Below are 20914 nucleotides of genomic sequence, written 5' to 3'. Positions count from 1 at the left end.
TCCTATGCCCTCTCTGCGAGGTGGCCAAAGAGAAGGAGTTGTTCGGATTCATGTGCCTTTCTGCCTCTCTGATCTGTCTGCAATTGAAAAGCATTTGGGGTCTTACTCTTCTAATCCTACCAACTATACCAAAGAATTCCAATATCTCACTCAGGCATATGACCTCACTTGGCATGATCTCTATATTATTATGTCTTCTACCCTTACCCTCGATGAACGGGACCAAATCCGAACAGTGGTGCGAGCTCATGCAGATAAGGCCCATGCCTCAAACCCTCAAATGCCGGTGGGCCCAGAGGCAGTCCCTGACACGAACCCCAACTGGAATTACCAGATGGAACAAACAGGTAGGAAACGACGAGACCAAATGATTGAATGTCTTGTAGCTGGCATGCAGGATGCAGCACAAAAGGTAGTTAACTATGACAAATTAAGGGAAATTACTCAAGGACCTGAGGAAAATCCAGCTCTCTTCTTAAATTGCCTCACTGACACTATGATCCTCCACACTCGTTTAGACCCTACCTCCAATGCCGGGGCCACTGTATTAGCCACTCATTTTATTTATTGGCCCCAGACATTTGAAGGAAGCTTAAAAAGGCAGAAGAGGGCCCCCAGACCCCTATCCAAGACCTGATGAACATGGCATTTAAAGTTTTTAACAGTCAAGAGGAACAGGCAGAGGCTGAATGCCAGGCCCGCATGTAGCAGAAGATATCACTCCAAACCCAGGCTCTCATGGCAGCCCTAAGGCAAACAGAGCAACAAGGGCAAGGCACAGAGGGTGCTCGACCTAGGTCTGGGCCGCCAAGAGGATCCCCACCAGGAGCTTGCTTTAAGTGTGGCAAGGAGGGTCATTGGTCCCAGCAGTGCCCCTGCCTGAGGCCGCCCATTAAGCCCTGCCTAACTGCAAGCAGCCTGGTCACTGGCGGAGCGATTGTCCCCTTTTGGCAGCAGGTTCATCCTCGATGTCTCTATGTGGAGAACAGGCCACTCAGATGGGAGGCCAAGCCAGCCAGGTGGGGCCATCATTTGAATTCCTAGGCCTCGCAGACGACTGATGCGGCCCGGATGCAAAGACCCTCATTAATCTCTCTGAGCCAAGGGTGATGCTACAGGTAGCGGGTAAGTCCATCTCATTTCTTGTGGATATGGGGGCTACCTTCTCTGTTTTGCCTTCATACTCTGGACTTCTAGTTCCCTCACAGGTCTCCGTTATGGGACCGGGTGGGACCCTTTCTTCTCCTCTTCGCACACCACCTCTGACATGAAGTTTGGACGGAATCCCCTTTTCACACTTGTTCTTAGTCATGCCATTGTGCCCTGTACCCCTTCTGGGTTGAGACATTCTACACAGTCTCGGAGCCTCTATCCAGCTGACAGCGTCTTCCCACTTACTCCTACCACTCCTGACTAAAGACTCTCTCACTACCACAGATCACCCTAACCCAGTTACCACCTTCTCCACCCTAGAAGCTCAACAACTGCCAGAGGGCATCACCTCCCAGAAAGCAGAGCTGATTGCCCTCACGTGGGCACTCACTCTGGCCCAGGGAAAATACATAACTATATATACTGACTCTAAATATGCTTTTCTTATCACCCACAGCCACTTTGCCCTCTGGAAGGAAAGGGGCTTCCTCACTACCAGAGGCTCCCCCATAATCAATGCTACCCTCATTTCTAAACTTTTGCAGGCATTACAGCTTCCCTCTGAGGTGGCTGTGGTATATTGTAGGGGCCATCAAACCTCTCAGGACCCGGTGGCCTTGGGAAATGCTCGGGCCAATGCGACAGCTCAAAACCTCACCCTGGGAGCCTCCCCCTCTCCTCTCCTGTTTCTCTCCACCTCCTTGAAACCTTCCTACACTCCTAAGGAAGAACAGACCCTCCTCAAAAAGGGTGGAGACATGTGCAACCAGGGATGGATATTTCTTGGAGATAGAATTGCCTTACCAAAAGGACAGGCTGAAACTCTCCTTTCTGATATCCACTGTTCCTTACACATAGGGCCAAAAGCTCTCTATTGGTTCTTACAACCACTCTTTTTCTTCCCAGGCTTCCAGCAGACTATTGAAAAGGTACACACAGCATGTGCTGTCTATTCCAAAGCCTCTACACAAGGGGGACTCTGCCCCCACTTCCCTACTCATCAGCTGAGGGGGCACATGCCAGGCCAGGATTGGCAGATTGACTTCACTCATATGCCCCCTCACAAAAAACTTCGTTATCTCTTAACCTTTGTTGACACCTTTTCAGGATGGATCAAAGTCTTTTCAACTTCTTGAGAAACAGCAGACACCGTTACCTCCATTCTCGTTGAAAACATCATCCTGCGGTTTGGACTGCTGACTACCATCCAGTCAGACAACGGCCCAGCCTTCACTGCCCAAATAGTCCAGCAGGTTGCCACCTCCCTCAACATCACCTGGAAACTCCACATACCCTATCACCCTCAATCATCGGGTAAGGTGGAAAGGGCCCATGGCATCCTGAAGGGTCAGGTAACCAAACTTTCCATGGAGACCAGGCTTTCCTGGCCAAACCTCCTCCCCCTGGCACTCACCAGAATCAGGGCAACCCCGAAAAACCCCACTGGACTTAGCCCCTTTGAGCTGGTTTATGGTAGACCATTTCTAATCAATCACAGCTTACCTGTCAACCCCCCTCCTCTTGCCACGTACCTCCCCTTTCTGTCTTTACTTCGCCATCTTCTCAGGGAACACACAGACCGGACCCTTCCTCCCATAGGGGGTCCAGATGAAACACAGCCAGTGGTCCCCCTCCAACCAGGAGACAGCGTTCTTCTAAGGGAGCTCCAGCCTGGCTCCCTACAGCCCAGATGGACGGGACCCCATACGGTAATACTGACTACTCCTACTGCAGCTAAGCTCCTAGGGAAAACACCTTGGTATCATGTCTCTCGCCTCAAACTTGCTCCCATACAGGATTGCTGGGAGTCAAAACCACTGGGCCTTACTCATCTGCGGCTCACCAAAAAATTGGGCCATGAAGACCCTCCTGTTGCTCCTGCCCCTCCCACCAGGAACCTGCCACCAGAGTGAGCTGAAGCAGGGAGCAATGCAGTTCAGTAAGACTGGCCTGATAAAAGAAACTTCAATCTGAACTGTCTGCAAGAAAAATTAAGCAAAAATCTCTCCTCTTACAACCTGCTTAACTCCTAATAGCAGCCACCTATTCTTACCTGGGCTGCCCCATCCTACTTAAATCTTCTTCTAATTATCAGCATATAACTCATATTCGCCTCTTTTTTTTTTTTAATTCTTACAGAACCACACCAGCGAAATTTCTCAACTCATGGCCAAATGGATGTTCCTTCTGACACCCCTCAAAACCACTACCTTCTAATCTCCCCTTCCCCACAACGCCCCTATTCAGCAGGAAGTAGCCAGATGAATAAGTGGTGCCCCTTATTAATACAAAAAGATTGGGATGTGCCCTGGCTGGTTGGCTCAGTGGTAGAGTGTCGGCCTGGCGTGCAGGGGACCCGGGTTTGATTCCCGGCCAGGGCACATAGGAGAAGCGCCCATTTGCTTCTCCACCCCCAACCCCTCCTTCCTCTCTGTCTTTCTCTTCCCCTCCCGCAGCCAAGGCTCCATTGGAGCAAGGATGGCCCGGGCGCTGGGGATGGCTCCTTGGCCTCTGCCCCAGGTGCTACAGTGGCTCTGGTCATGGCAGAGTGATGCCCAGGAGGGGCAGAGCATCGCCCCCTGGTGGGCAGAGCGTCACCCCTGGTGGGTGTGCCAGGTGGATCCCGGTCGGGCGCATGTGGGAGTCTGTCTGACTGTCTCTCCCCGTTTCCAGCTTCAGAAAAATACAAAAAAAAAAAAAAAAGATTGGAATGTAAGGTCTGTGGATAGAGGGATGGTTACATGGGGAACCCAGGCCCGCGAACTTTGGCTAGGACTGCCCACAGTCAAGTGCGCCAAAAGAAACTTCCTAGGAATCCTTGGAAAAAAAGTGACTGTCAGCCAGTGAGATTTTACTACATCATATTAGCCCGACTTCCCTAGAGGGACCCCTTTTTTTAAAATATACCCACGTGGTCTCTCTGTGTGCATGCGATTTTCCTGACCTCCATCTTACAGGCCAATAAATCTCGTCCGAGGAACGCTCTGTACTGAATAATGCCTTTTGAACTTACCACACTTGATGGCTCCGAGACCTGTTCCTTCCTTCTCGGTGGGGAAAAATACCTTACACTATGTAATTAAGTGAAAAAATGAAACTTCCTCCCCAACTTCATTGTATGCACTCACTCCCTACTCATTCACATTAGTCACAACAACCTCATTTCAAACTCATCACCGTACCAGCTCTTGGAACTTGCTCTCTCCTTTGATATGTTTTCTTTTGCTTGGAATGCTGACTCTCTCAATTATAACAATGTACTCTACATTTACAACTCTATATTAATTTAGTATCCTTTTTTCCTGTCTTCAAACTACTTATTACTTTGGAAAATTATCTTTTATTTGAATGTTACTATATCTGCTTAACTCATTGAAATATTAGCTCCATAATGACTATTGTCTATTACTGTATGCCTAGTTTATTGCACAATGTCTAGTACATCCTATGTGCTTAATAAATATTTGCTGAGTGAATATACTAAACATAGAAAACTGTTATTATGTTACTCTCCTATTCAACAGCCCTTACTAGACAGATCAACAAGTTTAAATCTCTTTAAAATTGCCACCAATAATGGCTCCAAAACAAAATTAGTTCTATTTCATTATCTGTGTTTGCCTTTTAACCTATCTCTCTTTGCCATTATTTGTCATGTTTGATCAATGCTGTCTTTTTCCAGGAATTTCCCACACACACCTTGTATTTCCCCATAACAGGAAATTTACTTATATAATTTCCCCTTCCTAGCTCTACCCATTAATATTACATCCATTCTTCCAGGCAGGTGACAATATGACTTTTGTGATCTCAAGTCACTTTGTCTTCAGTCACCTCTTCCTCCATAAAAATATTAAAAATTATTGTGTTTGTATAAAGACATATATTCTTGTTAAATTCATTATTATATATCCATTACTATTACATTCAATTCTTCTGATTTTTGAAAAAATTAATATTAAGACATTTTTATCTTTGAGCCCCGAAAAGTATCATGGGTCTCAGGCACTGTTTACTGTGCTTTCTTGGTTTGTTGACTCTTCTTTTTTTTTTTTTTTTTTTTTTTTACTGTATCTTTTCTATGTTTTTTTTTTTTAATAAATTTTTATTAATGGTAATGGGATGATATTAATAAATCAGGGTACATATATTCAAAGAAAACATGTCTAGGTTATTTTGTCATCAAATTATGTTGCAAACCCCTCGCCCAAAGTCAGATTGTCCTCCGTCACCCTCTATCTAGTTCTCTGTGCCCCTCCCCCTCCCCCTAACTCTCTCCCTCCCTCCCTCCCATGTCCTCCCTCCCCCCCCACCCTTGGTAACCACCACACTCTTGTCCATGTCTCTTAGTCTCATTTTTATGTTCCACCAATGTATGGAATCATGTAGTTCTTGTTTTTTTCTGATTTACTTATTTCACTCTTTATAATGTTATCAAGATCCCACCATTTTGCTGTAAATGATCTGATGTCATCATTTCTTATGGCTGAGTAGTATTCCATAGTGTATATGTGCCACATCTTCTTTATCCAGTCTTCTATTGAAGGGCTTTTTGGTTGTTTCCATGTCTTGGCCACTGTGAACAGTGCTGCAATGAACATGGGGCTACATGTGTCTTCACGTATCAATGTTTCTGAGGACTTGGGGTATATACCCAGTAGAGGAATTGCTGGGTCATAAGGTAGTTCTATTTGCAGTTTTTTGAGGAACCACCATACTTTCCTCCATAATGGTTGTACTACTTTACAGTCCCACCAACAGTGAATGAGGGTTCCTTTTTCTCCACAGCCTCTCCAACATTTGCTATTACCCGTCTTGTTGATAATAGCTAATCTAACAGGAGTGAGGTGGTATCTCATTGTAGTTTTGATTTGCATTTCTCTAATAACTAATGAAGCTGAGCATCTTTTCATATATCTGTTGGCCATTTGTATCTCTTCCTGGGAGAAGTGTCTGTTCATGTCCTCTTCCCATTTTTTTATTGGATTGTTTGTTTGTTGTTGAGTTTTATGAGTTCTTTGTAAATTTTGGATATTAGGCCCTTATCTGAGCTGTCGTTTGAAAATATCAGTTCCCATATAGTTGGCTGTCTGTTTATTTTGATATCAGTTTCTCTTGCTGAGCAAAAACTTTTAATTCTGATGTAGTCCCATTCATTTATCTTTGCCTTCACTTCTCTTGCCATTGGAGTCAAGTTCATAAAATGTTCTTTAAAACCCAGGTCCATGATTTTAGTACCTATGTCTTCTTCTATGTACTTTATTGTTTCAGGTCTTATATTTAGGTCTTTGATCCATTTTGAATTTTAGTACACGGGGACAGGCTGTAGTCGAGTTTCATTCTTTTGCATGTGGCTTTCCAGTTTTCCCAACACCATTTGTTGAAGAGGCTTTCTTTTCTCCATTGTGTGTTGTTGGCCCCTTTATCAAAGATTATTTGACCATATATATGTGGTTTTATTTCTGGGCTTTCTATTCTGTTCCATTGGTCTGAGTGTCTATTTTTTTGCCAATACCATGCTGTTTTGATTATCGTGGCCCTATAATATAGTTTAAAGTCAGGTATTGTAATGCCCCCAGCTTCATTCTTTTTCCTTAGGATTGTTTTGGCTATTCGGGGTTTTTTATAGTTCCATATAAATCTGATGATTTTTTGTTCCATTTCTTTAAAAAAATCTCATAGGGATTTTGATGGGAATTGCATTAAATTTGTATATTGCTTTGGGTAATATGGCCATTTTGATTATATTTATTCTTACTATCCAAGAACAAGGAATATTTTTCCATCTCATTGTATCTTTTTCGATTTCCCTTAACAATGCTTTGTAATTTTCATTATATAGGTCCTTTACGTTCTTTGTTATGTTTATTCCTAGGTATTTTAATTTTTTTGTTGCAATCGTGAAGGGGATTATTTTTTTGAGTTCGTTTTCTAATATTTCATTGTTGGCATATAGAAAGGCTATGGACTTTTGTATGTTAATTTTGTATCCTGCGACCTTACTGTATTGGTTTATTGTTTCTAATAATCTTTTTGTGGAGTCCTTCGGGTTTTCAATGTATAGGATCATATCATCAGCAAAAAGTGATAGCTTTACTTCTTCTTTTCCGATATGGATGCCTTTTATTTCTTTGTCTTGTCTGACTGCTCTGGCCAGAACTTCTAGCACCACGTTGAATAAGAGTGGAGAGAGTGGACAACCCTGTCTTGTTCCTGATTTAAGGTAGAAAGTCCTCAGTTTTATGCCATTTAATAGGATGTTGGCTGATGGTTTATCATATATGGCCTTTATCATGTTGAGATATTTTCCTTCTATACCCATTTTGTTGAGAGTCTTAAACATAAAATTGTGTTGTATTTTATCAAAAGCCTTTTCTGCATCTATAGATAAGATCATGTGGTTTTTGTTCTTTGTTTTGTTGATATGGTGTATTACGTTAACGGTTTTGCGTATGTTGAACCATCCTTGAGATTCTGGGATGAATCCTACTTGATCATGATGTATTATTTTTTTTAATATGTTGTTGTATTCGGTTTGCCAGTATTTTGTTTAGTATTTTAGCATCTGTATTCATTAGAGATATTGGTCTGTAGTTTTCTTTCTTTGTGCCATCCTTGCCAGGTTTTGGTATGAGGGTTATGTTGGCCTCATAAAATGTGTTTGGAAGTATTGCTTCTTCTTCAATTTTTTGGAAGACTTTGAGTAGAATAGGAACCAAGTCTTCTTTGAATGTTTGATAGAATTCACTAGTATAACCGTCTGGGCCTGGACTTTTATTTTTGGGGAGATTTTTAATAGTTTTTTCTATTTCCTCCCTGCTGATTGGTCTGTTTAGGCTTTCTGCTTCTTCATGACTCAGTCTAGGAAGGTTGTATTGTTCTAGGAATTTATCCATTTCTTCTAGATTGTTGTATTTGGTGGCATATAATTTTTCATAGTATTCTACAATAATTCTTTGTATTTCTATGATGTCTGTGGTGATCTCTCCTCTTTCATTTTGGATTTTATTCATTTGAGTCCTGTGTCTTTTTTCCTTGGTGAGTCTTGCCAAGGGTTTGTCAATTTTGTTGATCTTTTCAAAGAACCAGCTCCTTGTTTTATTGATTTTTTCTATAGTTTTTCTGTTCTCTATTTCATTTATTTCTGCTCTGATTTTTATTATCTCCTTTCTTCGGCTGGTTTTGCGTTGTCTTTGTTCTTCTTTTTCTAGTTCCTTAAGGTGTGAAGTTAAGTGGTTTACTTCGGCTCTCTCTTGTTTGTTCATATAGGCCTGAAGTGATATGAACTTCCCTCTTATCACTGCTTTTGCTGCATCCCATAGATTCTGATATGTCGTATTTTCATTTTCATTTGTCTGTATATATCTTTTGATTTCTGCGCTTATTTCTTCTTTGACCCATTCATTTTTTAGAAGTATGTTGTTTAGTTTCCACATTTTTGTGGGTTTTTCCCCCTCTTTTTTGCAGTTGAATTCTAGTTTCAAGGCTTTATGATCAGAAAATATGCTTGGTACAATTTCAATTTTTCTAAATTTGCTGATATTGTCTTTGTGGCCCAACATATGGTCAATTCTTGAGAATGTTCCATGTACACTAGAGAAAAATGTATACTCTGTCGCTTTGGGATGAAGTGTCCTGTAGATGTCTATCATATCCAGGTGTTCTAGTATTTCGTTTAAGGCCACTATATCTTTATTGATTCTCTGTTTGGATGACCGATCTTGAGCCGTCAGCGGTGTATTGAGGTCTCCAAGTATGATTGTATTTTTGTTAGTTTTTGTTTTAAGGTCAATAAGTAGCTGTCTTATATATTTTGGTGCTCCTTTGTTTGGTGCATATATATTAAGGATTGTTATGTCTTCTTGATTCAACTTCCCCTTAATCATTATGAAATGACCATTTTTGTCTCTGAGTACTTTTTCTGTCTTGTAGTCAGCATTATTAGATATGAGTATTGCTACACCTGCTTTTTTTTGGGTGTTGTTTGCTTGGAGTATTGTTTTCCAGCCTTTCACTTTGAATTTGTTTTTATACTTGTTGCTTAGATGTGTTTCTTGTAGGCAGCATATAGTTGGATTTTCTTTTTTAATCCATTCTGCTACTCTGTGTCTTTTTATTGGTAAGTTTAATCCATTTACATTTAGTGTAATTATTGACACTTGTGGGTTCCCTACTGCCATTTTATAAATTGCTTTCTGTTAGTTTTGTATCTAGTTTGATTCTTCTCTTTTGTTTTTCTATCATTTGTTTTTGTTTGTTTGTGTTCCATACTTCTTTCCTCTGTTGCTACCTTTTTTAAGTCAAGTGTTTTTGTGGTGGTTTTTTTAAGGGTGGTTACCATTAAGTAATGAAAAGGGTTCCTACCATATTCATTGTAGTACCCTATCTTATAAGTATTTCTGCACTTCCTCATCCTTTGCTACTGTTAATCTCCATCCTCTCCCCCCTTTTTTTCCTTTGTTGTCACAGTTTAAGTTTGGTTTTATTGTGTTCTTGGTGGAGCTGTTACTTGTGGTGCTGTTTTCTTTTGTTCTTTGAATCTGGTTGGAAAACCCCCTTTAGTATTTCCTGGAGTGGGGGCTTTCTGTTGATAAATTCTCTCATCTTTTCTGTATTTGTGAATGTTTTTATATCTCCTTCATACTTGAAGGATAGCTTTGATGGGTATAGTATTCTTGGCTGAAAGTTCCTCTCTTTCAGGGCTTTAAATATTGGGGTCCACTCTCTTCTAGCTTGTAGAGTTTCTGCTGAGAAATCTGATGATAATCTAATAGGCCTTCCTTTATATGTTGTACTCTTCTTTTCCCTGGCTGCTTTGAGAATTTTTTCTTTGTCATTGGTTTGTGTCATCTTTATTATGATGTGCCTTGGAGTGGGTTTGTTGGGGTTAACAAAACTTGGTGTTCTGTTTGCTTCTTGAATTTGAGGCTTTAGTTCCTTTCACAGGCTTGGGAAGTTCTCATCTATTATTTGTTTGAGTATATTCTCCATTCCATTTTCTTTCTCTTCTCCCTCTGATATATCTATTATTCTTATGTTATTCTTTCTGATGGAGTCAGACAATTCCTGTAGGGCTTTCTCGTTTTTTATTATTTTTGAGTCTCTTTCTTCTTCTCTCTGTTGTGCCTCAAGTTGTTTGTCTTCTATTTCACTAATCTTATCTTCAATCTGGGCTGTTCTGTTAGCTAAGCTTGTTACCTCGTTTTTCAGCTCGTGAATTGAGTTTTTCATTTCTGTTTGATTTGTTTTTATAGTTTCAATTTCCTTGGTAATATATTCTTTGTGTTCATTGAGTTGTTTTCTGATCTCCCTATATTGCCTTTCTGTGTTTTCTTGTATATCTCTGAGTATTTTTAAGATTTCTATTTTAAATTCTCTGTCATTTAGCTCCAAGGCTTCCAATATGTTAAATCTTTTCTCCATAGATTTTTCCACATCTATTTGTGTTACCTCTCTTTCTTTTGTATCCATAATATTCGATTTCCTCTTTCTTATTGGCATCTGAGGGTGGTCTTGTTGATAGCACTAATTAGAATTAATAAAGAGTAAAAAGTAAAAAAAAAAAAAAAAAAAGGTAAAACACCCCACAAAAAAAAACAGTAATAATTTATTATTTCCCCCTTTTTTTCTCTCTTCTCTTTCCTTCCTCTCCCCTCCTCAGGGAAATATTGTGCCTATAATGGAGGGCCTGATTTGGGGTGAAGAGTTCAAGGGGCAAAAAAAAGGGAGTAGGGACCTACTAAATGCAAAAAAAAAAAAAAAGGAAGAAAATTTTAGACAAGCATAAGATGATTTGCTTGTAAGTGATGGTCAACTAAGAGATATAATGAGAGGGATAAGAGGGAACCAGTAAAAAGGACCAAAAAAGAATAATAAAGAAGGAAAAATAAAAATAATAAGTAAAAATCTGTTGTATTAAGTGGAGCGAAGACTAAATACAATGGAGACCTTGGGTTGGGAGGACCCAAAATGCCACAAAAATAAACAAACAAGAAAAAAAATAAAAACAAAAGCAAAAAAGAGAAATAAAGCCAAAAAAAAGCCTTGAGTCCCAAATTAACTAATTTGTTCATGATTGAGGATTATATGGGAGGAAAGTAAAATGAGAAAAGAAAAAGCGAATAGAAAGGAAAAAATAAGAAAAAGAGAAAAACGAAGGAAGAAATAAAATAGGAAGAGAAAAAAACAAAATAAAGCAAGACAAAAAAAAAAAAACAAAAGAGGAGAGAGTGAGAGTTAAGTGTTTTGGAGTATAACCTTAAAGGAGGGTGAGGATGAAGAAGAAAAATAAAATGCAACACTCATGGGTAGTGTAGTTCAAGAAAGGGGAAGCATAAGATGGGCAGAGAATAGAAGGACCGAGGTGGAGGAAATAAAGGCAAAAAGATAGAAGAAATAAACAACAACAACAAAAAAAAAAATTAGTGGATCAAGTTGTAAAGTCTGTGGGTTTTTCTTGATTTTGAGAGGTTAACTTCTTCCTTTTTCTTTTCTCTCCCTCTTCCTGGTCGGTGACTCTGTACCCCAGGCTCTGCCCCTGTGTCACTCTTAGGTAGGGATTTGCAGTTGATGGGATTCTATGGCAATGTCATATAATTGGCTTTAGTCTTGCTGGAAGTAAAGGCTTGTTGGCGTTTGCAGGGTCCAACGATGAGAGAGTTTGCTTTCCTGGATTCTCTCTCCTAGTCCCCCCTTTCTGAATTAGCAGCCTGGTGATCCAGCTATAAGGCTGCAACTGCTTCTGCCTGGGGAGTAAGAGGCTCAAAGAGCTGGGAAATCCCCACTCTATCCCCACTCAGTGCAAGGCTTTGGGAAAGGCTCTGAGAGTCAGGGCCTCCAGTGTAATCAGGTGGGGGTGGGAGTCAATTGTTGTCAAGGTGACTGTTCAGCGCCTATCATTTAGTTGGACCTCTCAACCCAGGCTTTCCACACTTTGTAGCCTGTTTTTGCAGGGAAGAAGAGGCACTAGTCTCTGCTTACGACTAGTGTAGTATAGACCTTATTATCTGCCAAGTCCTTCTTGTTAGCGTTTATCCCTGAATATGGAGGCTCTATCAATCAGAAGTTGCCCCCGCCCCTTTAGCGAGAGGCACTAAAAAATATCACGCCTCTTGTCTTGGATCGCTGAACTGAGAGAGATCTTATCAATTAGAACCGAGGGTGCGCAGATTTTATGGGTTAAGCTAATTTCAGTGATTGGGTCGCAGCTGTGCTTCCGAAGATATTTTAGGCTGCCTGCACGCGCCCCTCCCCCAACGCTTGATTGTTAGCTTGAATGGCTGGGTGAGGTGCCCCGCCCACGGAGAGAATCTCCCAAGCCTCTCCCACTCGCCCTGCCGCTGGCAGCTGGACCGCACCAGGCACAGGATAATGGAGCCCCCTGGGTGTGCGGGCCAGCAGGGCGCCCTGGGTACGTGGAATGCCCAAGGCACGCGCGCGAATGGGGCGCTCTGGGCACCGGTGGCCGGCGACCCCCACTCGCAGTGTGCGGGCCGCTGGGAACGTCAGCGGTGCTCAACCGGACCGGGCGCGCGCGCGCGGCTGCTCGCGGCGGCTCGCGGCGGCCGCTCGCGGTGGCGGCTCACGGGGGCTCACGGCGGCTCGCGGTGGCTCGCCGTTCCCAACTATATGGGCTGACTCACCACAGGCGCACTTCCTTGTGGTTTGAAAGAACGTCCCTGTGGTAGATTCCTCCACACCCTCGTCTCTCAGATTCAAGTGATAACAGTCCTTTCGCTATCAGTTTGTGTGGAACTCCGGAATGCTCCGAGGATAAATTTTTCTGTTTCTAGTTGATAAATTTGTTGTGATTTAGGGGAGAGCTGTCGGACGCGCTGATCACAGCGCCATTTCCGTGACGTCACTCCCGACTCTTCTTCTAACACAATTTAAATGTCAACTTATCCTGGAAGCCTAATCTGGGCACATCCCCCAACATACATATGGACACACTTAAACACACAATGTGCATTATTACTCTTTTATATCCCCCATTTTTATAGCACTTTCTATGGTTCCCATTAAACTTTGTAATAGACTAGAAGAGAAAACTGTGATTATTTTTTATCTTTATGCTCTTCAAAGTTTCCATCATAAGGCTTGACACAATAATAAGTACATATTGAGGCCCTGGCCAGTTGACTCAGTGGTAGATCGTTGGTCTGGCGTGCAGGAGTCCTGGGTTTGATTCCCGGCCAGGGCACACAGGAGAAGCGCCCATTTGCTTCTCCACCTCTCCCTCTCTCCTTCCTCTCTATCTCTCTCTTCCTCTCCCGCAGCCAAGGCTCCATTGGAGCAAAGTTGGCCTGGCGCTGAGGATGGCTCTGTGGCCTCTGCCTCAGGTGCTAGAATGGCTCTGGTTGTAACAGAGCAATGCAGATAGGCAGAGCATCACCCCCTGGTGGGCGTGCTGGGTGGATCCCGGTCAGGCGCATGCAGGAGTCTGACTGCCCCCCCGTTTCCAACTTCCAAAAGTACAAAAAAAAAATAATAATAATAAGTACATATTGATTTGATATTTAATTCAGGTATTAACTGTATGGGTTCTAATAGTTAAGGAAGTTTTCAGTAAATATGATTTTAGATGGTCCTAGAGATATTGATAAACATCAAATCCTGGGTTATAAACTATTGAATCTGTGTGATAACAATAATTTGTGGACCACATCTGCTAGAATAATAGATAGTAAAGTTGGGTAGATTAAGTTGAAATCAAACTACATAAACCTTGAATTTTAGGAAGAGAGTTAGTGTCTTAATGCAGTAGGCCATCGAGAGACCCTGAAGATCCTAAATCAGGAAAAGCAACATGATGAGAATGGTATTTTCAGAAGATTTATATCTGAGTTGAGCATTGAAGAGATCAAGACAGGGCAATTCTGGAGTCAATGAAACTAGAAAGATTATAGAAATGGGCCCGTCCAGCTGGACCATATACCAAGTTCTAGTTGTATTCCCTTTTTGCTTGGTTTTACTTTTGATTTGATTTTATGGTAACTATAGGCATTGTATTCAAGATATTCATTTCCTAAGCTACTGCTAAATTTCAAAAAAAGCCATGATTTTAAATATGACTTCATGTATATTTTTCTCAGAAATATTAAATATTTCTTCCTCACATGAAGCAATAATCATTAAAATTTTTCCATCCCATCAGTCAATGTACAAATAATTTTTGAACAAAAAATGCAAGTAACCTTTAATAGTTTAGGCCATAAAAATCCAAATGGAAAAAAAAACATTTTAAAAAAGTAACTATTATGTATGTGTCAGTTTTCAGTAAAAGACTTTTTGGTTACCTTATTTTATTTAATTATATCAACAACTCAGTTTAATATTGACTTTGTTTTATACAAAAGGAAACTGGTGAGTATGGCATAAAAAGAGAAATGAAGGTGTCTGACACAGAGCTCATCTGCCTTCCATTGATTTCCTCAAGGAAGGCTGAGCATGTACCTGAATCAGTTACATCAGAAATTAGGGGAGCTAATGCCATAAAGTCCAAAAGCTTGCCCAAGAAATAAGGCCTCATGAAAAACTTGACACTGTAGCTGAATTTTAAAACTGTAACTTTTTCATAGAACATTCCAAGTGGAGTAAACAATATGCATGAAAATATGGAGGTAAGAATCCTCTTGTCAGAGGGCTGGAAAAGTATATGAATGGTAGTACCAGAGGAAAATTATGTGTTGAGCAGTACAGATTTGAATTGGATAAGTAATATGTGATAAAACAGAAAAGTGGGAGATCAAGAAGAACTCCAAGATGTCCATTAAAAAAACTGAGTGTCCGGTTGAGCCATCAACTGAGAAGAGGAACACAGAAGGAGAACATAGAAAAGGAGGAGTGTTGAGAGGAAAGATAATGACTTTAGTTTTAAATATGCAGCATTCATGTCCAGTTATTCTTCATCTGCAGTTGTCCAGTAGACATTTGGGGATGGCCAAACACAGCTGAATGATAAAGAAGGAGATTAAGAACCACTAGAAAATTCCATTACCAAAGAGATGCATCTTTGCATTCTCTAAGAGAAGCCTAGAAAATTATAGTCACATCTTCAGAAATGGGGCATTTAGAGAAAAGTTAACTTTATTGAGAGCACATTTGGTCAAGTATATTTAGTCAAGAAAATATTGTGGAGCTATTTAAAACAAGGATAAGATACAATTGTGTAAAAATACAATGGTCAGGTTTTATTTTCCATCTAATGTGTGTAGAAGAAACACAAGATATTATTAATCTTGGCTCTCAGTAGTATTTGCAATATATAATGACTACCATGCAACAAGAAGTTATTTGGATGAATGGCCCTGGGGTTGGGAGGTGGCACATTGGTCAGGCCTACAATATTGTAGGGATAGAAACAGACCTTTGCCTTGTGGTATTGAATTTGATTCTTTCAAAAACTCATCAGGTGATTACTGTTATCTTCAAATTGGAGAGGCAAGCATTGAGTCTATACTACCTGTTCTTTGGATTAGAGATTCAGTATTCAACCCTTGACTTGCCTGACTCTAGAACATACACAGATGACATACCTACTAGATTGTAAATCTTACTAAATGAATGGGCTGTAGGAAAGCCTTGAATGCTGGAGTACAAAATGGTAATTGAATGTGTTATAAATTATAGCTCACATTTCACATAGCACCAATGCAACAAGGGTGTGCTCCTCACCAACTCTAATCACCATTGCTCAGTAACAAGGAATTAAAGATATTTAGCATAGGCTCTGGTCAGTTGGCTTAGTAGTACAGCATCGGCCTGGCTTGTGGAAGTCTCAAGTTTGATTCCTGGCCAGGGCACACAGAAGAAGTGCCCATCTGCTTCTCCACCCTTTCCCCTCTCCTTCCTCTCTGTCTCTCTCTTCCCTTACCGCAGCCAAGACTTCATTGGAGCAAAGTTTGTCTTGGCACTGAGGATGGCTCCATGGCTTCTGCCTCAGTCATTAGAATGGCTCTGTTTGCAACAGAGCAACACCCCAAATGGGCAGAGCATCGCCCCCTGGTGGGTATGTCATGTGGATCTTGGTCAGGCATATGCAGGAATCTGTCTCTCTGCCTCCCTGCTTCTCACTTCAGAAAAAATAAATAATAAAATAAAAAAGATACTTAGTGTATATAAAAATAATTAAATGAACCCACCCTAATTCCATTCCTCTTTTTCTTTTCAAACATTTTGAAGTGTCTACAATGTGCAAGCTCTGTACCTCCAATTATTTTCATAAGCAAATGGAAGTTGCAAACAAATTAATAAAAGGAGAGTTTATCTCTTCTGGTTTTTCTCAGCTTCTGTTGAAATCCATTTAAATATTTTGGAACTCATATTTTTTCTGGATTGCAGATGGTGAGCTTTTTAGCCATCATTTTCAAAGGCTAACATATTTTTTAACTGGAACAGTCATAGAGAGGCCAAGAACAATAACTCTTATCATTTTATTCTAAGGGAGTAATTCTAGTTGATGCCATCTTTGGGTACAATGTAAATTTCAGAGAGAAGCAGAAGCTAGTCTGTGTTTAAATGAATTAACTTCATACTGAAGTAATGATACTTTGAGCCATAAATTTGGTTGCTTAAAATAATTCAGCAGAAGAACATTCCAAAAGTGGTTACAATACCAAAGAAGAGACTGAGATCTTTTACCTTTAAAGAAAGTTATTTTTTATAGCATTAGCTAACAAAGTTTATGGTTTTTATTATTGGTGTAGTGTAGTCACAACCCCAGCAATGAGAGAAAACTATACAACCATCATTAGCACACTCTAGTAATATTTACCAAGAGCACAATAGAAACTCTTTTCACCTTCAAAGTTTCTGTAAGAAGAATTAAATATATTTTCTCCTGAAATAATGAAATATAAGAAAAGATTACTTTTATATTAGAAAAAAACTAGATAATATATATACATTAGGCATTTTATCAAAGAATTGTTTCTTATCCTTGGGATTGATTATTCAGGTCTATTAGGAAAAATGTTCTTATTAGTTCTAACTTGGTTATACAGCTATAGATAAAAATGTACATCAATGGGCCTTTTCCTAAGTCTTTTACAAATATAACCACAGTTTCTTAATACAAACCCTGGGGGATAGATACTACTGTTATCACCACTTGATAAAGAAGCTGAGATTCTGAGGGGTTTTCACTTGCCCAAAGTCACTCAATTATAAGGCCCCACAAGAGTTCAATAGGGCCTGACCAGGTGGCGATGCAGTGGATAGAGCATCAGACTAGGATGCAGAGGACCCAGGTTTGAGACCCCGAGGTCGCCAGCTTGTGCGTGGGTTCATCTGGTTTGAGCAAAGCTCACCAGCTCGGACCCCAGGTCGCTGGTTCGAGCAAGAAATTAGTCTGCTGATGGTCCACAGTCAAGGCACATATGAGAAAGCAATCAATGAACAACTAAGGAGTCTCAACAAAAAACTGATGATTGATGCTTCTCATCTCTCTCCGTTCCTGTCTATCACTCTCTCTGACTCTCTCTCTATCCCTGTTAAAAAAAAAAAAAGAACTCAATAGGTAAGCATACCACCTATGCATAGGTAAAATTACTGTTTACTATATTATTTTTAAAATTAATTTTATTTAAATATAACAAATATAACTTACATGTGATCAACTATACTCACCTTAAGTGTACAGTTTAATGAGTTTTGACTAATGCTTGTACCATTACAAGAAAGATAGAGACATTTCCACCATCCCCAAGTGTTACATTTGGTGACAATCTTTCAACCTCTTCTTTCTACCTGGACACCACTGATCTGCTTTCCATTGCTAGGCATACTACTTTTTTATTTTATTGTATGGACGTTCTGTTTAACAAGATAGCAGTTTTACACAAAATGACAAATGCACTTTTCTTCATTTTTTACAATAATTTGAGACAATGTAGTTCATCCATTAATATCTTTTTTTATTGATTTTAAGTTATTGTGTTTACATAGATTCTAGTGTTGTCCCGAATGCATCCCCTCTCCCCCATATACTCCTCAACATCTCCCTTGCCCCCCTCCCAATAGTGCCCTCCCCTCTTCGCTTCAGGTTTATCCCATCCTATCATCCTTTTCCCTCTGTCCTCTTAATGTTGCAAAATCTAACTCCTTCACAAATCTGTGGCAATTGGTCTAGAGATGAAAGACTTAAAGGCACTAAAGATTATAAAATAGGCCCTGGCCGGTTGGCTCAGCAGTAGAGCATTGGCCTAGCGTGCAGGAGTACTGGGTTCGATTCCTGGCCAGGGCACACAGGAGAAGCGCCCATTTGCTTCTCCACCCCTCCCCCTCTCCTTCCTCTCTGTCTCTCTCTTCCCCTCCTGCAGCCAAGGCTCCATTGGAGCAAAGATAGCCCGGGTGCTGAGGATGGCTCTGTGGCCTCTGCCTCAGGCACTAGAATGGCTCTGGATGCAACGGAACGACGCCCCAGAGGGGCAGAGCATCGCCCCCTGGTGGGCATGCCGGGTGGATCCCGGTCGGGCGCATGCGGGAGTCTGTCTGACTGTCTCCCCATTTCCAGCTTCGGAGAAATAAAAAATGAAAAAAAGAAAAGAAAAAAATAATAAAATAAAGATTATAAAATAGTACAAATTTATTTTGAAAAAATGACTGAGTTAAATATTAATTTAAGAAATAGTAAATCAATTTAGTGTGGCCTGATACTCACTGAAGTGGTGGTATCTGACTTGGAGGGGTTATCACTAGGTCCAGATAATCTAGACATAATAGTCGTAAAATAACCAGTCTTCTTTCTGTCAAACATGATAATTTCCATCTTCTTTACTCCCCCTCCAGTATATTAGCTTCTCTGCTGCCTTTCTCTTTGAAGACATGAGACTCACCAGACACCTTCATATTGGAACCAACAGTTGCTTGTTCTGCTCTGTGATCCAGGAAGCAAGTGAGAAAACCAAGTTGCTACAAGGCTTGATAAAACAGCATGCGATCTTTTTAGTCCCTTATTATATGATTGTGTGATTTAATTAAAACAAATGATATATAATAGGTTGGAACACTTTAATAATTAGACAAATCACAACAACGTTCAGCAATTCAAAACATGCAATTTTCTTTTCTATGGCTGATAAGATTTCCTTTGAGAAACATCACTTTGAGTAGTGAAAAGGATAACAAAACACTGCTTTAAATTCCTGGACTTTACTATCTCATATCGGCCCTGGCCGGTTGGCACAATGGTAAAGCATCAGCCCAGTGTGTGGATGTCCCAGGTTTGATTCCCAGCTAGGGCACACAGGAAAAGCTCCCATCTGCTTCTCCACACCTCCACCTCTCACTTCTCCTCCACTCCTGTAGCTATGACTGAATTGGAGAGGGTTCACCCCAGGTGCTGTGGATGGCTCCATGGCCTCTGCCCCAGGCACTAAAAAATGGATCCAGTGGCAACAGAGCAAGGGCCCCAGATGGGCAAAGCATTGCCCCCTAGTGGGCTTGCCAGGTGGATCCTGGTCAAGTTGCATGCGGGAGTCTGTCTCTGCTTCCCCTCCTCTTACTAAATAAAAAAAAAAAATCTCATCTCTTCCCCATTAACATAGCTTTTCTGGTTGGTTCTGTCTCAGGTAAATCTTTCAGATGCCCTCTCATCCTCTGTGCTTTTTGGAGATGTGCTGTTAAGGTATAAATGAGTTTCTGAGTTAGGTGGAAGTAGTAGAGAAGGAAGCTCAAGTCCACAGTGTTATTAGTAACATATCTCTGCAATAGATGTTCCTCTCTCTCTTCTGATCAGGTATTGCCTTCTCTTTCCACAGTCTGATGAGACCAGTAGGTTGGCTGGGCTTTCTACCTCCTTGTGTGTATTACATCTTGCTTTTCTCAGGAGATTTAGCCTCAAAATGCATTTGACACTAGGGAAGGAGTGCTAAGATCCAGTCAGACCACTGGCTCCAGATCTCTTTGTAGGAGCTATGTTGCTATGTTGTCTTGCTAAGAGCACAGAAATACAGTTTTACAATTCAAAACTTAGTACAGTACTGATGTTCTCTCTCACACCCTGTTGTTTTATTCCCTAATGCAGCAACATTATTCTTCCCTGAGGCAGAGTGAAACAATATGAAGGCAATATAAAAGATTAAATGCAAGAACATTAAAAAATATTAATAGGCATATTTAAATGCATTACCATTATTTCATTTACAAATGCCATGCTGAAATAAAAAAGAAAAAGAAAATAATACATCTTTGCTTAATATTGTTCCATAGTGTGCTTTTCTTATAGTCAAAACTTTACAGCCAGGCATTTAGAACTTTCCATAGAAAAGTTCATCTTATCTTGCACTGTTTTCCTGTAAAACACACATTGAAAACACAACTAATTAATTATTGCTTCTCTAAAAAATGCCTACTTTTCTGTTGTCATATCTTTGCTTAAGCTATTCTTCCTGCCTAGGATGTCCTTCCTTGACAGATATCTTTGGAAGACTTTTTGTATATTTGGGCTCAATTCAAATCTCATCTTAGCCTTGGAATTAGACAATTGAAAACTCTCTGCCTTATCTTATATTCCTGCATATTTCCATTATCTATTGTATCCCCATATAGCAATTTTTTTCTGATATATATTAGAGATACTTTTTAATTGGTCTGTCTCCCTTACTAAAGTGAGTAGCTGCAGAGCAGAATTGGTGAATAATTCACCCTGGTTTCAGCCACAATACTCAGCAGGGTTCCTCATATATAGTACATGATACTTGGTATTCACTTTTACTTATCTTGATGTCAGTTAGATGCAAATGTAAGAGAAAAAAATTCT

At 40.5% G+C, this 20914-nt stretch overlaps 1 pseudogene; it reads left to right on the top strand.

Annotated features, from left to right (window-relative positions):
• The first annotated feature begins 738 nt into the window (after positions 1 to 738).
• The window catches only part of LOC136322413 (small ribosomal subunit protein uS2 pseudogene), a 57355-nt pseudogene continuing 37179 nt past the window's right edge, over positions 739 to 20914 (top strand).

Source organism: Saccopteryx bilineata, chromosome 2 (genome assembly GCF_036850765.1).
Source record: "Saccopteryx bilineata isolate mSacBil1 chromosome 2, mSacBil1_pri_phased_curated, whole genome shotgun sequence".
Classification (NCBI taxonomy): Eukaryota; Metazoa; Chordata; class Mammalia; order Chiroptera; family Emballonuridae; genus Saccopteryx; species Saccopteryx bilineata.
The sequence above is the reverse complement of the archived record's forward strand: the minus strand, read 5'-3'. Positions and strand labels throughout refer to the sequence as shown.